Source organism: Protopterus annectens, chromosome 3.part1, assembly GCF_019279795.1.
Source record: "Protopterus annectens isolate FY-2018-M chromosome 3.part1, PAN1.0, whole genome shotgun sequence".
Taxonomy (NCBI): Eukaryota; Metazoa; Chordata; order Ceratodontiformes; family Protopteridae; genus Protopterus; species Protopterus annectens.
In genome coordinates this window covers 424396923-424415139 of record NC_056732.1, presented here as the reverse complement: position 1 = coordinate 424415139, position 18217 = coordinate 424396923, and positions in this window count along the sequence as shown.

Below are 18217 nucleotides of genomic sequence, written 5' to 3'. Positions count from 1 at the left end.
GTCCTATTCATACTTGTGCCGAGGTTTAAGTCTTTAGCTCTCGCGGTCCTGATGGATTTGGATTTTTTGAGGTGGAGCATGTCCATCAGATCATGGCCTTGTACGTCAGGCAGAGATCACCTCTGAGCAGGCGGTATGCTACTGAATAGAGCTGAAGTTTCTTTAGTCTGGCAGAATAAGACATATGTTGGAGACCCTTGATCCTTTTGGTGAGGTACTTTTGTGGTCTCTCCAGCTGTTGCAAATGCCGGGTGAGGTACATACCAAATGGGGCATTGTACTCAATCATGGGTCTGATGAGGGAGGAATATAGGGGTACAATGACATCCTTGGATCTGGATGTGAATCCCTTCATGATGAGGTGTGCAAGGTAGAATATTTTTCTAACCACTTTGGCAACATGGGTGTCAAATGAGACGTCGCTGTCTACTTGGGTCCCTAGGTCTCTGATTACTTTTTCCGTACTCAGTGGGTTGCTGTCTATGTGATAATTTGTGGGTACTTTGTTTTTCCAAAAGGGATGACTATACATTTTTTGGCATTTAGTTTAAGGCCGTGACTACGGCACCAGTTGTCCGTTTCAGTGAGGCCTTTTTGCAGGATGTGTGTGTCTGCTGGTGTATCGACTATGGCACCTAGTTTGCAGTCATCTGCGAACTTTGTCAGCCACAGCCCTCCCATGTTTGCTTTAACATCTGAGAAATAAATGCCGAACAAGAGGGGTCCCAGGACAGATCCCTGTGGGACACCACTTGTGACTGGCTTTGAGTCTGACATTGCTCCAGCGATTTTAACTTTATGGGTTCTGTCCTTTAGCCAGTTTGCAACCCATCTAGTGACATAAGGGTTTACTTTTAAGCTGTTTAGCTTATCTATGATGCCTGAGTGGGGTATTGTGTCGAAGGCCTTAGCCAAGTCCAGGTATGCTGTTTGGACTGCTTTGCCCTCATCAATGGCTCTAGTGACTGTTTCGAAAAAGTCAACCAGGTTTAAAAGGCAGGATCTGCCCTTTACAAAGCCGAACTGGGTGGGGTCAAGTGTCTGTAGGTCCCCTATGTCTCTGTTTATGAGTTCCATAATGATTCTTTCCATAGCTTTGCAGACCAGGCTAGTTAAGCTTATGGGGCGGTAGTTTCAGGGTCTGTAGAGGCACCCCTTGTGGAGTGGGACCACTGTTGCTGTACGCCAGTGTTCAGGTACATATCCCAAAGTAAGGCTAAGGTTAAATAGCATTTTTATGTGTGGGTTTAGCTCCTCTTGGAGTTCACGTAACACGCACCCCGGGATACCGTCAGGTCCCATTGATGCTGTGTTTTTGCTTTGTTTAGGGTGGTTCTCACTTGGACATCTGAGATGACAGTGAGATTACATTCAGCTGGGATAAGTATTTCTTCTTTTGGGGGTGAAGGAGGGGAGAAATTTGCACTGAACCTGTCAGCCAGAATGTTGGCAATATCTGTGGGTTCAGTGTATTTTTTGTTGTTATGAACCAACTCTGAGCATATCTGAGGGTTTCCACCCAGGTTTCTAACATAGCTGAAGAAGGCTTTGTGGTTATCTTTAGTGTCCTTAGCGATTTTTCTCTCAAAGTTTGCCTTGGATGTTTTTATGAGAGAACGTAGTTTTCTGCTAATGTTGATCAGAGATGTCTTCCCCTCATGGGATTTCGCTCTGACGTGCAGTAGCTTCCTGCTTTTGTTATACAATTTGTTTATGGCTGAGGTCCACCAGACAGGATGCTTACATTTGGTGGAGAGGGACTTGGATTTGTTTGGGATTGCATGATCCATGCATTCTTGGAGATGTCCATAGAAAGCATTTGTGAAGGATTCGGCATTGTGGGATGTGGTATCCACTGGCACAGTGGGCTTAAAGGATACCATCTCAGTCTTAAGAAGAGTGAAGTCTGCTTTTGAGAAGTTTTTCACTGTGGTCTTTTGTGCTGGGCTGGAGGTGGGATATGTATATCCAGGGTGATTAGTTTGTGGTCAGATCTCACTAGTGAGGGGTATACTTCCGGTGTGGAGCATTTTGTCCCCATGTTTGTGATGATCAGGTCTAGTATATTATCTCCCCTAGTGGGAGAGGTGACTAGTTGTTCCAGTGCATTTGAATTTATGAATTCCAGGAACCTTTGGGCTAGGATATTAGGGCTAGAATAATGTACCCAATCTATGTTTGGGTAGTTGAAGTCTCCCAGTATGATGGTATTTTGTGATACATTCATATCCTCCAATGTCTTCAGGAAGGCTGAGTGGGGTTCTTGAGACTGGGAGGGTGGTCTGTAACATGCTACCAGTTGTATAGCAGTTTTGCCTATGGTTAGTTGCACCTGTATGGTCTCTGATGCTTCATGTGTTGCTACTAACCTGGAGGTGTGGGTGTCCTTTATGAATATGGACACTCCCCCTCCCTTTGTGATTCGGCCCAGGTTTTGGGGCAGAAAAGCATGATACGAGGTATAGCCTGGTAGCACTGGGGTGCTCTCAGGAGCCTTGAACCAGGTTTCAGTTACTGCACAGACGTCGATGTTCTCCATGCTGAGGAGTGCATCAAGTGCCTGCATCTTGAGATTTAGACTTCTGGCATTGAGCAGCATTACCCTTAGTTTTTTTCCATTTTTGTTTTCTAAGAAGGTGGGTTTGTCTTTTGAGCCTTGCCTAAAAAAGGCACTATGGGGGTGGCAAGAGCCTTAGCCAATATCCGGAAGCCCAGTGGTGACAGGTGTAAGCCATCCCTTGTGAAGCAGCGTGGCTTGTCCAGCATATCATCCCAGGCAGACAGACATTGGATCCCCTTAGAATAACACCAGTACTTGAGCCAATTGTTAAAGCTGATCATCTTGTCTTTGTATTGTGGTATCATTCTTGGTGAGGGCAAGATGCTGCTCAGGGTAAGGGTCATACCAGCCTGGGCTACATAATCGGAGAGCTCCTCTATGTCTCTTTTCATGTAGTCCAGGGAGGTACATCTCAGGTCATTCACACCAGCATGGACAATGACAGAGTCATATTTGTACTTGCTTTGGAGTGACCTGAGTGCGTGTATTATGTGGCGGATCCTAGCTCCCGATAGACAGCTCACAGTCACCTTCTCCTTGTTCAGCCTGGTCAGTGGGACATCAGTGTGTCTGACTATGGAGTCACCTATTACTAGTGTATCAGGCAAGGTGTTGGGCCTTAAGGGCTGCGATTGGTCGACACACTGATTTATTGAAGTATGTGTTGCATGTGTTTTGTTTTGAGGTGGTGGATTTTTGGATGTCTGCTTTGGGAGCCTCTGTTGTTTTGGTAAGTTTTTTATTAGCGCCTCCGAGTATGTCTTTGTGTTTTTATGTGTTTGGTTTGCAGTTGTGTTAGGTCTATGTGGGACTGGGATTGTTGTGAGTGTGGTTGCCATCTCCTCCTGTCTGGTCATGCCAGCCCTGAGTTGAGAGAGTTCAGCCTCCAGTTTGGCTATATAGTTGCATCTCTCACATGTATTTGTGTTTGTTGGGAGGAGGAGAGGGTTGTCTGTGTACATGAGACAATTGTAGCATTGTCTCAAGATACCCAGATTGACCAGGTGAACTGGAGACGACACCAGTAATCTACCACTCGACATGCTAGAACAGTATAAGGGAGTGGTATACCTTTAAGGGAAGTGGATATTCACAGGGGTGGTAAGCAGATGTAGTGCTTTACTTAGTACAAGAGTGCTTACTTAGTAGAGAAGTATTGAGAACAAGTGCTAGGCTTATACTACAGTGAGTAGTCTGGTTATACTAAGAGTAGAGCTTCCATAAGGGAAAAAGAGCAGACTCAGCGGAGCCAGAAAAAGTTTAACCTTGTTTAACCGGTGCTGCGCTATGTGCATGACTGCACAAAGCCGTGCAAACGTGGATTTTAAACAGTGAACTACAAAAGAGCTAGAAATGGTCCCAAACAACCAATTACTACAGCTTCTTGTGCTGAGGTCACTTCCCCCAAGGACAGGTGCACTCAAGGCTCCCCACTCCCACTGGTGAGCAAAGAAACTTCACTCTATCCAAGTAAGGTAATGGACAACACAGGAACTACACCACAGCCCAGAATACAGCAATGCCTGTAAACTGGTCTAAACTAGTCGAGGAAGGCGGGAAAACAAGGATTTTTTGTTTTGTTTTTTTGGTAGAAACACACAGAAAATGCAGAAACAGTGATAAATTAGTTACACAGGCTAGCACACTTTAGTGGGCAGCCTCCACAGTTAAATTAAACAAACAAACAAGCAAACTTTCGATCAAATTCGACTAAAAAGTAACTTTAAGTGCAGATTTTAAAATAATGCAGCAATCAGTTAAAAAACAGTCCAGGCTAGTTCAAGGTAAGCTACAGAAGCTATTTCAAGTGAAAAAAAGCAAAGATACTTAAATCCAGAAGGTAGTCACTTTTCTGAGTTCCTGCTGCTAGGACCACTCTGTAAACCCACGTGGAGCTTGTCTGAGCAGTATAGCCAGAAAAAAAATGCCCAGAGGCGGATTTTAAACAGTGAACTACAAAAGAGCTAGAAATGGTCCCAAACAACCAATTACTACAGCTTCTTGTGCTGAGGTCACTTCCCCCAAGGACAGGTAGGCTGCTCAAGGCTCCCCACTCCCACTGGTGAGCAAAGAAACTTCCTTCTATCCAAGTAAGGTAATGGACAACACAGGAACTACACCACAGCCCAGAATACAGCAATGCCTGTAAACTGGTCTAAACTAGTCAAGGAAGGCGGGAAAACAAGGATTATTTTTTTTTTTTGTTTTTTGGTAGAAACACACAGAAAATGCAGAAACAGTGATAAATTAGTTACACAGGCTAGCACACTTTAGTGGGCAGCCTCCACAGTTAAATTAAACAAACAAACAAGCAAACTTTCGATCAAATTCGACTAAAAAGTAACTTTAAGTGCAGATTTTAAAATAATGCAGCAATCAGTTAAAAAACAGTTCAGGCTAGTTCAAGGTAAGCTACAGAAGCTATTTCAAGTGAAAAAAAGCAAAGATACTTAAATCCAGAAGGTAGTCACTTTTCTGAGTTCCCTGCTGCTAGGACAACTCTGTAAACCCACGTGGAGCTTGTCTGAGCAGTATAGCCAGAAAAAAATGCCCAGAGGCGGATTTTAAACTGTGAACTACAAAAGAGCTAGCAATGGTCCCAAACAACCAATTACTACAGCTTCTTGTGCTGAGGTCACTTCCCCCAAGGACAGGTAGGCTGCTCAAGGCTCCCCACTCCCACTGGTGAGCAAAGAAACTTCCTTCTATCCAAGTAAGGTAATGGACAACACAGGAACTACACCACAGCCCAGAATACAGCAATGCCTGTAAACTGGTCTAAACTAGTCGAGGAAGGCGGGAAAACAAGGATTATTTTTTGTTTTTTTTGGTAGAAACACACAGAAAATGCAGAAACAGTGATAAATTAGTTACACAGGCTAGCACACTTTAGTGGGCAGCCTCCACAGTTAAATTAAACAAACAAACAAGCAAACTTTCGATCAAATTCGACTAAAAAGTAACTTTAAGTGCAGATTTTAAAATAATGCAGCAATCAGTTAAAAAAACAGTTCAGGCTAGTTCAAGGTAAGCTACAGAAGTTATTTCAAGTGAAAAAAAGCAAAGATACTTAAATCCAGAAGGTAGTCACTTTTCTGAGTTCCCTGCTGCTAGGACCACTCTGTGAACCCACGTGGAGATTATCTGAGCAGTGAAGCTGATACAATTCCAAAATGGCCAATCATAGATAAGTGAGGGAAAAACGGCATATATAAGCCCCATAGGTGGGAATACACAGCATAACCGATTGTAGAACTAACTTGCATCCAGAATGTCAGGAGTAGGTGAGGGTAGTTGCTTCTGAGCACAGTGGTGGGGCATGGAGGAGTCCAGATATATGGTCTGGCTCCTTGTCCACAATCATGAGGCCCAACTCATGCAGGGCCAGGTCCTGTGGGGAGCATATAGAGCTGAGGCGTGGGACCGGTTGGCTCATGATCTCACCAGTGCCACAAGGATTCCAAGGACTGGTGAGCAGGTCCGTCACCACCATGCGGACCTGAAGAGATGTAAGCAGGACCAACTGAACCTTTGGATCCAGGAGGCCCGGCAAATGCCCAATGCCCCACTACTGAGTAAGTCACATCTAATTATGTATGTAAGAAATTAGCCTAGCTGATATTATGGAGATGTATATTCCAATATTACCTTATTTATATTACAGCTGCAGGTGTCCATTCTGCAAACCGCAGAGCCTATGGCGATAGGCTGGTGCGGTTGCGCCACCAGGCAGGTCAGTAATCCTCTCCCTGTAACTGTAAATAAATATAAAAGTATGACAGTTTGCAAAAGAGTGCAGTGTAGTCACTAAGTAATAAAATGTGCAAGTAACAGTGTAAGAAGGTTTGCAAGTATTGCTTGATTACAGAAGTGTGTTGCAGTCTGTAATCCAAACAGAAAAATGAAAATGTCTGAAATAAAGTCTGAAATAAAGATGCCCCACCTGTAATATAATTGTACACAAACTGCAGCAGGCTGAAAAGTACATCTGCAGAAGATGAGCAAAACACATGTGTGAAATATATCCTTGTTGAAATACTGAAACATGACAGAAGTGAGACTGTTGGAAAGGATTGTAATAACTACAGTTAAAACATGTCAATAAAGCATAGAAGTAAGTACCATCCTGAATTGTAAAAATAAAACAAGTGAGAGAGTGTGAGAAAGAGCTATGAAGCCAGCAATAAAGTAGTAATAACCCCCAAATAAAGTATACTGCAGTCAGTACAGAATGAAATGAATGTGACAAGCAGAACCTAACTACAAAATGTGCTCAAAATGTTCCTGCAGCTGGAATGTGTATCTCACAATCTGGATATGTTGCTCTCAGTCTGCAATATGAGGATAGTATGATTGTCTGAAATACCAAACATCCACAGTTGTCTATAGCTATATAAAGCAAATGTAGCAGGATGATGTAGCTGAACAGAGCCAGATATGAACCTGTATGAATAAAAATGAAAATGTATATTGATGTAGCAGTAACATTCCTATCACCAACTTGAAGTAGTTATCACATAGGAAACTGTAGGTAGAACTGTAGTATGTATATATCTGCAGCTATTAGAAATGTACAGCATATGTATTGTTATTCGAAGGTGTTAATTATATTTTCTGCACCCTACCCTATAACCACATATAATCCATTCCACGTGAAATTGGTATGTGCAATCACAATTAACACCCCTGGACATTTGTCCTGTTGGGTCATACATATTTGCATGTACATTGATGCATCTGCCCTGTTCATACATCCAAACCTGATGGCCTGTTGCCATCAATCAACCCTGCATGTTGTTGGACTGTGTATTGCTGTTCATATTATGCATGTGTTATGCTCGCTGTTCAATGGTGTGAATATCTGGGTGTTTGGTTAATGGGAATACTAATGCATGCTGTTACAACTAATTGTGAATGGTATTGTATGTTACTAACCCAAACTGTCATGACATAATGCAAAACATAGGATGTCAGGGAAGGCGGGTTCCAGCGGACCCACCTTTCCCACCTCAGCTGGCGAGTGCACCTGGCAGTAGTGCCCAGGCCGGACCCTCCTCCGGTGGCCCTGTGCCACCTGCGGGTGGAAGCACTGCAGGGGATGGGGCTCGTCCCCCCTCTGCAAGCGTGACCGGAGGAGAACATCCACTCACCATCCGTAGTGTCCTGACTGTGGTGCGTAGGGAGATCCGGCACTCTGTGCTTGGGCCCCTACACCAACTTGAGGCACGGGTGGCACAACTAATGGGTGTGCCTGCTGCCTGGCCTACACAGCCCCCAGCACAGCCCCGTCCTGGGCAGTGAAGGCACAGTGGCAACTGCCCATGGGTGGGGATATCAGTTCCACTGTTGCCATCTGTGGGCTCATGGGCTCTGGATATCCAAACATCCATCCCCGTCAATTGTGTAACCCCTCCCACACATCATACACCGCCCCTGTATGCGTCTTGTTTGTCTTGTCTGTTGACCTACCCAACCTACCTCCCCAGCTATACCGACTTCCTTTACCTGACATACCACTCTCACCTGAAAAAAAAAAAAGGGCACTCTGTACCCCCAAAAATTATGCCCCATACATAGCTGCCCATTTCGCACACATGTCTGCTGGACATGTAAACTGTCAATTACAATTGGCTGTACAACAAGTATTATTGTTGTCCTTACACCTCTCCAGGGGTGGAAGGTTTCAAATGTCACACCAAATTACAAACATATGCACAGCTGTTGCTGATGAAGAAATAGGCAGCTATGGGCCTTAACTACATCCCTCCTGCAAAACCCAAGCTTGTTTCCCTACTGTCTTACCCTCTTTGTGACCCCTTTTTCACCACTTTCCTGTCTCCCTATTTTCATTTCTTTCAAAGAAATTAGCGCGGGTGTGCGCTTGTGTGAGCGGAGCTAAATGCCAGTGCGCATGCGGGAGCTCCACGCAAACCAGCACTAATCCGGTTACAACTGCTTAAAAGTGCCTTAGTCACTCTGAATGACAGGTCCTGTAGTCAGTTCAAAAGCAAAATAAAATCCCACTGTCAGTCCCGAACCCAGGACCTTGGAAACAGTAGTCTGCATGACTTACCACTAAGCCATGACTATTATATAAGAACAGTGTGCTACAATAAATATATCATGTAATAGTAGGAATGAATGTAAATGGAATATAGGATGTGTAGTACACAAAGCATGTCATGTATATTTACTGTCAAATCTAGTGGATATCTATAATAGTAGTGTGTGAACAGAAACAGTCATGCTAGTTGGCAGCTAGTAGGTAATAATGTCAGTTATTATACATATATAAATATATGTGTGTATATATATATATATATATATATATATATATATATATATATATATATATATATATGTATATAGTTGTAGGTGTCAGTGTACATACACACCTAGTACAGGAAACAGGAGAGATGAATGGAGAAATGTTAATCTACAGCACAGCCTGAATTATGAGAGATACTAACCTTTACACTCACAGAACAGTGTCCACAGCATACCAGCATGGTCCCCACCCTTACAATCTGAAAGGGCAACGCCTATCTCACATACCCTTTTATAGCACTGTCCTGAAATCACAGTGAGAACTGCAATCAGTACACAACTGGCTGCATGCAATTAGCAAATGCTGGCTAACAATTGGTGCAGAGGCCATCACATGGACATTTGCAGATATCTACAAAAGCATCCTGTACTCCCAGTCCACGCATGCAATACTTTCATTGCACCATCTGGAGGCAGAGAGAGAGAGAGAGAAAGAAAGAAAAAACAAAAATAAAAACACAAACAAAAACTACACTGAAGACAAACTAAGTTGAAGCTGTCATCAGTGCCAGTATCAAGCTGGGCTAGCAGCAGCAGGAACCTATACTGATGCTAACGCAACCAGCTGCGACAAAAACAGGTAATGTAAAGTAACAATTGAATAGTCTACATACTGTGAACCCTCCATATGTGTTATTGGTCTGTATCTATATGTATGTCTATGTGATAAGTTGTGTGTACGTTGTTTTACCCAAAGGGGATGACTATACATTTCATGCCATTCAGTGTTAGGCCATGATTCTGGCACCAGTTGTCCATTTCAGTGAGGCCTGCCTGTAGGATGTGTGTGTCAGCTGGTGTATTGACTATGGCGCTTAGTTTGCAGTCATCTGGGAACTTTGTCATCCTCAACCCACCTATGTTTGCTTTCACATCTGAGAAGTAAATGCCAAACAAGAGGGGTCCTAGGACAGAGCCCTGTGGGATACCACTTGTGACTGGCTTTGAGTCTGACATGGCTCCCGCAATTTTGACTTTATGGATTCTGTTGTTCAACCAGTTTGCAACCCATCATGTGACATATGTATTAACATTTAAGCTGATGAGCTTGTCTATGATGCCTGAGTGGAGTATTGTGTTGAAGGCCTTAGGCAAGTCCAGGTAGGCTGTATGGACTGCTTTGCCCTCATCAATGGCTGTAGTGACTTTTTTAAAAAAGTCAACCAGGTTCAAAAGGCAGGATCAGCCCTTCACAAAGGCAAACTGGGTGGGATCAAGTGTCTGTAGGTCCCCAATATTGCTGTATATGAGTTCCATAATGAATCTTTCCATAGCTTTGCAGACCAGGCTGGTTAAGCTTATGGGGCGGTAGTTCACTGGGTCAGTAGAGGTGCCTTCTTTGTGGAGTGGGACCACTGTTGCTGTACGCCAGTGTTCAGGTACATATCCCGTAGTAAGGCTAAGGTTAAATATCAGTTTTATATGCGGTTGTAGCTCCTCTTGGAGTTCACGTAGCACACATCCAGGGATACCATCAGGTCACATTGATGCTGTGTGTTCTGCTATGCTGAGGGCGGCCCTCACCTGGACATCTGAGATGACAGGGAGGTTACATTCAGCTGTGATAAGTATTTCTTCTTTTGGGGGAGAGGGAGGGGGGATATTTGCACTGAACCTGTCTGCATGAATGTTGCCAATATCTGTGGGTTCAGTGAATTTTATGTAGTTGTGTACTAACTCTGAGCATATCTGAGGCTTTTGGTCCATGTGTCTAACAAAACTGAAGAAGGCCTTGTGGTTATCTATAGTGTCCTTGGCCATTTCTCTCTCAGAGTTGGCCTTGGATGTTGTTATGAGAGAACTTAGCTTATTACTAGTGCTGACCACAGATGCCTTCCCTTTATGTGAGTCTGCTCTGTCCTGCAGTAGCCTCCTTCTATTGTTATACAATTTGTCTTTGGCTGGGGTCCACCAGACAGGATGCTTAACCTTTGTGCATAGGGTCTGGGTTAGAATTGTGTGTGCATGTTCCATGCATTCTTCGGGATGTCGGTGGGAAGCATTTGCAAAGGGGTCAGCATTGTGTGTTGTGGCTTCCACTGGCCCAGTGGGCTGCATGGATACCATCTCAGTCCTAACAAGTGAAAATCTGTGTAATCACATATATATCAAAGTAGTCTACTGTGCTGGTGGTGGTGGTGGTATATGTATATCCAGGCCGATTATTTTGTGTCCAGATCACACTAGTGGATGACGTTCCACATACAGTACCTTGTTATGGACCCCCAGAGTGAGGTGGTGCATTGGACCTGTCTCAATGTGCTGACTGATGGGGCTTGGTACCATGTTGTATGGAATGTGGCAGGTATTGTTGCACAGGTGTTGGCTGAGCACTGATATCTGGCCATGTACATGTGTATCCACCAAGAGACACACACATGCTACATATGGGAGTAGTAGTATATCACTACAGTTGAGTATCATATATAGTATGTGTGCCATATTTAGCTGACATAGTTTGCTGATATCCTGTTTGTGTTCTCTTTCAGGGACATGGCACATCAGCGAAATCCTGCCTACTCCGCTGCAGAAGATGAAGAGATACACCAGAGCCTGGTGCAAGATTATGACATACTGTTTTCCCGCACCAGCCAGAATCAGCAGGAGAGGGCTGCACTGTGGCAACACCTTGTCCGTAGGGTAAATGACATTGGCACGCATAATAGGACATATGAGCAAGTACGACATCACTGCAGTAATTTAATCAGAAATGTCCGTCAGCGTGTGTCGGATATCCACAGGCAACAGGTCGCCACAGGAGGTGGGATGGCCACACATCCCCCCCTCACCAGACTGGAGGGGCTACCCCTAAGTGTTGTAGCTCCAGCCCAGGAACATCAACAGCAACACACCTGCATTATGATGGAGGCTGGAGCCACACAGCAACACAACATGGAGCGTGCAGGTAATATGCCATATGTACACTTGACTGTTCTGTACACTGTTAGTTTATGCATGTGTAAGGTGTGTCCTTGGTATGTAGCTGTCAACATAGTATGTAATTGTGCAGTTGTGATATTGCCAATATCAGCAGCTGACATGTGAAAGGCAACTGTTGTACTACTGAACTGTATCATACGCAGTATCAATGGCACAGTTGTGCCCACTGACATTAATCCCCTCATTTCTGCACGTCCCTCCGGTATTACAGCAAGGCAGCCCATCCATGCTGGTGAGTGTGTTTTAACAATACCTATAATAGTCCTGATAGTGCTAGTAATAATAGTGTAACTCAGTAGTGCTCTGTGTGTATACTGCGGGGTGTGCATGTGTGCGTGTGTCCACGTGTGCATGTGTGCATGTGTGCCTGTGTCCACGTGTGTATGTGTGCATGTGTGCATGTGTCCACGTGTGCATGTGTGCATGTGTGCATGTGTGCATGTGTGCCTGTGTCCACGTGTGCATGTGTGCATGTGTGCATCACTGGTAACATTGTGTAGACATTGTAAACTGTGTTTCCTGTCTTCCTCCCACAGGTTCTGGTGCTGCTCTGGTGTCCTGCAGCAGGGAACCTGAATCTGGTGCCACAGGTACTGATAATGATGATATCTGTGTAATGGCACAGGAAGGTGTGTCAGGGTCCATCATTGGTCAGCCAATTGACAGTACACAGCTGTCAACCCCATCATTGCGCACAGTCATCCTGCCAGTACATCCTATGTCACCAATGTCCCTAGGTGATGGACAGGATACAGTGGGCATTGACCAGGGTAATGTGGTATCTGTGGCACATGCTTCCCCACACAGCAGCCATAGGCAGGGTCCTGAGATGGTACTACACAGACAGTTGCCCATGGGTTCTCATGGGAGCATCCGTGGGCGTACTGCCTCTGGCAGACGTGCCCAAAGAGGTCTGTCAACCTCAGCTATGTTTTGGGCTGTCATGCAGGCACAGTCACATATGGAAAGGTACACCAGACAGGGTCTGAGGGAGCTGAGAACATGTCGCACAGCCATGACTGACAGTATGCGTGGCATCGCGGATGCTATCCACAATTTCACTGATGTCATAGACAGACGTTGTGGGGACATATTACAGCAGTTCCACAACTACATGTCCATGAGCCAGGGCAATGGTGGACGGTTGCGGCGTCGACGTGGCCATATGCCAGCAACAGCAGCAGCTGGCAGTCGGCACAGATGACAACAGGCCCGTGGACACCCCCATAGTGCCAGCAGCAGCCCCAGCAATGCTGGGTCTGTGCTGTCATCAGACCACCCCAGGAGACCACGTGCACCTGGCTCTGGACAGTCCCAACAGGGACCTGTGTCCAGTCAACGAACACCCGCTTCTGATGACAGTACCCAGTCTGGCTGAGTACCGGATACGGTCCGTAGCACCCCTGCCAGGCACAGGTACCGTGTCCATGGCCACAGACACTGATCTGTATGACCTGCCAGGTGCAGTCTGTGGCTGTCCACAAACTCCAGTATATGGCAGCCATGAGGTGGAACTGTGTGCATGCATACACACATGCGAAATGTTAACACCTAGGGCTACCACATACATGCACACACTGCACCAACAGTGCCCCACCCCGTACTGCTGACCCTCACCAACACACATACACATAGATGTCAATTGGTGGTATCAGTGGCAAACTCAGGCATACCTAGTTCACACCCTGTGCATATGATGAAACTGTGCCACCTCCTGCAATCTCCAACATCAGTGCAGGAACAGGTTGACATGTTGCTGATGCACAGGGTGACTACATAGAAGTGTATTACTAGTATCATGTTGGTAACAGTACAGTGTGCTGATATGATTGTGTGTATATCCCAGCATGCCTGATGCAGTAACTGCATGACTGTCCTGAATTGTTATCTACACCCATAGTAAGTACCATAGTGTAACAGCTGCACATTACCACAAATTACCACATAGGTGGTAATCCATTAAGTACAGAAGAAGTAATTAGGAACCTGGGGACCCAAGTTAATAGCAATCTCTCATTTGACAACCACGTGGCCAAAGTGGTTAGAAAAACATTTTATATAGCCCACCTAATCATGAAGGGATTCACATCTAGATCAGGGGAGGTCATCGTGCCTCTTTACTCATCCCTCATCAGGCCCATAATTGAGTACAATGCCCCTTTTGGGATGTACCTTACCAGACACATGCAGCAACTGGAAAGACCCCAAAAGTACCTCACCAAGAGTTCAGTTCAGTCACAAAAAAACAAGCAGCGGTTACATGCATTCCATTGACTCAAGGATTGGAGGCCTTCACGAATAGCATTCAGAAACATAGCAACCTAGAATGGGACAAGATATGTTTAATCACTGAATTAATGTCCATAGTGTTGGAAAATAATTTTATATATTTCGAAGGTGAAGTGCTTAAGCAGATTAATGGAGTTGCTATGGGGGCAGCATGTGCCCCCATATATGCAAATCTAGTAATGTTGGATTGGGAAGAGAAGACTATCTTTGAAAGTGATTATATTGAGTACATACAATAGTATTCTAGGTTCCTTGATGACATATACATTTTGTGGAAAGGAGATCAACATTCCTTTAAAAAAATTTTGGACTATATTAATACGAGTAGTGATTATTTGAAATTCACTTCTGAAAGTAATACTATGGGGGTAGCATATTTAGACACTATGATTTCTATGGAAGGTAGCAGTTTTAAGTCGAGAATACATAAGAAAGCTACTTTTTCCAACTCTTATTTAGATTTTAATAGTAACCACCCTAGGTATTTGAAATATAACATATATAAAGGGCAATGTATCAGAGCCCTTAGAATGACATCCAGACATGATGACATGTTAGATGAAATTGGTTACATCACTAAGCTATTTGAAGAAAGGGGATACAACAGCAAAATGATGTATGACGTCAATACATACATCATCAGTGAGTGGGGGAAAAATATGTACCATTATTAGGAACAAACCTTAACACAGATTATGTTATGAAGGACACAAGCAGGGGAATTATTGATGACAAATCTTGTGGTAGAGTATGTATATTAGAATACGGTCCCCATATTAATTGTATCAAAGAAATTTTAACTAGGAATTGGTACATTCTTTTGACTGATCAAGAAAAAATAGACATTTTAGGGTCTAAACCTAAATTTGTCTATAAAATGGGGAGCAATCTTAAAAGAATACTGGAGTATGGGTATGGAGCAGATGGTAATGGGGCAAGTACGCACACCTCAACATGTGGGGCATGCCATCAATGCTTCGCTATAAATTAAGAGGCTGAAACTATATTGCAGAACATTAATAAAACTAAAATTAAATTTAAACAAGGTAACTGTAACACTAAAATGATAGTTTACATGGCAAAATGTATGACATGCCCTTCTTTTTACATAGGGAAGACTGAGAGGAATTTTAAGAAAAGAATATACTCACATTTGTATAGTATAAAAACGAAAGATCCCAAAAATGCTTTATACAAACATATTTGTAGCCAAGGAGATGACCATTTTTTTAGATTTGCTATTTTAGAAAATGTATTGAACAACCCTAGGGGTGGGAACACCAAGAACATACTTGGGTATAGGGAGATTTGTTGGCAACTATTAACTGAAGCTATGATACCACCAGGGTTAAATGAACACATTTCTATTAAACCAATGTTGGAAATGTCAAGGTGATGTATTGACCTTATTATATTTCATCAATTTCAACTTCTATTTATTAATTGGATATAAATTTCATTATTTTTAACCTTCATTCATTAATTTGATGTATTTTACACAAGGAAGAGGATTGTTATATATTTTTTTATATTTTTATCACTATTTTGTACGATAAATTGTATTTAAGTGCATTTTGTATGATATAGCTTTAAGTATGTGTAATTAATTATTTTTGGAGCCAAAGATGCATATTTAAATGGAAGCGATTAGCTGTTAGTTTGTTCTGATGAAGCCCACGATATGTGGGTGAAAGCGCTCAACATTTTATATTTTACTGCATAAAGAATGTTTTCAAACTACTTGTGTGGAGTTCGGACAACTTTTTTCACCCAGATTTGGACATTGGTTGTGAGTAGTTTAGCGATCACTAGCGTTCTGTGACCGCTGCTTGTTTACCTCACCAAGAGGATCAAAGGGCTCAAACAGATGCCATATGCTGCCCGGTTAAAGAAACTCCAGCTCTACTCAGTGGCATACCGCCTGTTCAGAGGCGATCTGTGCCTGACGTATAAAGCCATGTCCAACCCGGAATTAATGGACGTGCTGCACCTCAGAAAATCAAAATCCCATCGAGCTACGCGCTCGAGAGACTTGAACCTCAGCACTGAAATAAATAGGACATGCTGGAGGGACAGATTCATAACCCAGAGGCTCCCTTCACTTTGGAATAAAATCCCAGTCCAGGTTAGGCAGAGTCCCTCATTGACTCTCTTCAAGAGGAATCTTGATGAGTGGATGGGAGATCGTAGGTTTACCCCGGGTATCACTTCTGTGTCACTGTTAGACAGAGGCACAGTATACTAACCTCGAAAAAGGGCATAGCAAAATAAATTTAAAATGGGTGGTGAAAGCCAAACACATTCTGGCTAGGCTTATAAATGCCCTAGGGCAGATAGCCTAGTATGAACCTATGAACCTATGAACCTATTATTGCATACCGGTGGTAAGGATGTCAACAGATAGCCACATACATAGGTAGTACAGGGGAGAAGGTAATGCAAGTAGTGATACGCAATGATGGACATGTACACTAACGGTGGCATGTTGCCCACAACGACTATGCAATGTGGATGTTTGCGCATGTTGATATGTGTGCAGTACCAATTTAATTTAAATTAAATTAAATATTAAATAATATCAGTTTTACCATGGACATCTGAGCTGTGCATTCCTGGGTACATGTTTATAGTGCCTGCATATTTGCACTGTTACCTACTGGAAGTGGTACCCCTTCTTTGTTGTACAATGGACTACTTCCAGCCCTGCTTACTGTAGCTTTGTTTGCATGCATGTTTGCTTGAAGTTCCCTGGAACACTGATTCCACCTGCAATGCAGATTTACAGCGCTTCTGTGGATTCCTAGTGACATCTGCATAGCGTACTATATGCATGTCAATGTCTCACTTGACAGAACGTCACTGTCTGTCCTGTTCGCATGTACGTTGCCTGTGACACATTGCATATGACTTGCCTGGCATTTGCCCACGTGTGCAGTCATAAATGCCAGCGCTATGAAATCAGAAGCAGTACACCCACACATACTTGCCTTCAGTATGTTGTTCCCCATTGGCCCTATGTGTTGGTAATCACCATGGCAATCACACTACTATGGTAGCATGTGCAAAGGTAACCTGTGAATCACCTCTATGGTCCAGTTGTGGTATATGTGAGTCATGTGGCAATGTCACAACTGCCACATGTATGCAGTCAACCCTCTCCCCTGGCCAGGAACGTAGAACACATGTGTGAGATGCAACCACATAGCCAGTCTGGGGACTGAGCACTCTGAACCCAGTACTGCCATACCCTGTCAGGTGGCATGACATACTACAGTGACTACAATACCAGTATGACATAGACCTGCACTGACAGCAATCCAAACACATGAACACACTGGGGCATACTTGGAGCCTCAGAATAGCATCCTGCCTGAGCATCACACACCTCTGCAGCTGGCACACAGGCATACGTTAAGTCGGAACAGAGCACATGCCACACATGGCACACACATCCTGTGTGCCAAACACTCACAGCCTGTAGGGCTACACAACACACCTACTACAGATGTGTCAGGTACCTCTCTTGACCGGTGCAGTGGGGTCCCACTCAACAGGCTGTACATGGTGAAGGTCACAGTGATATGACCGTGGGGCACTAGGGTCCACCACATGACACATGCATACAGGTCAATCAGAGGCATGGAGACATATGACTCAGTCATTGTCCATGCTACTATGGATGACCTGAGATGTGCCTCCCTGGACTACATGATAGGGAACATAGAAGGACTCTCTCAGCATGTGGCACAGGCTGGTATAAGCCTGATCTTGGTTGCCATCATACCCTCACCAGGTATGCTACCACAATATGTAGGAAGGGTGTTCTATGTCTATATTCTGCTCAATCTCCAATGTCATTTATAGGGTATCCAATGGCTGTCAGCATGTGCTTACATGCTAGGGAAGCCACAATGATTTGCGAGGGGCAGCTTGCACTTGTCACCCATGGGCCATTGTATATTGGCAAAGCCTCTTGATACACACATAGTGCCTTTTGCTGCAGGGCACAGATTACATAGCCACCTCCGCGGGTATCACACAGGATAAGACACTAACAGTAATGCTACACAACACCAGCAGTGTACACCGCAAGATGCATGC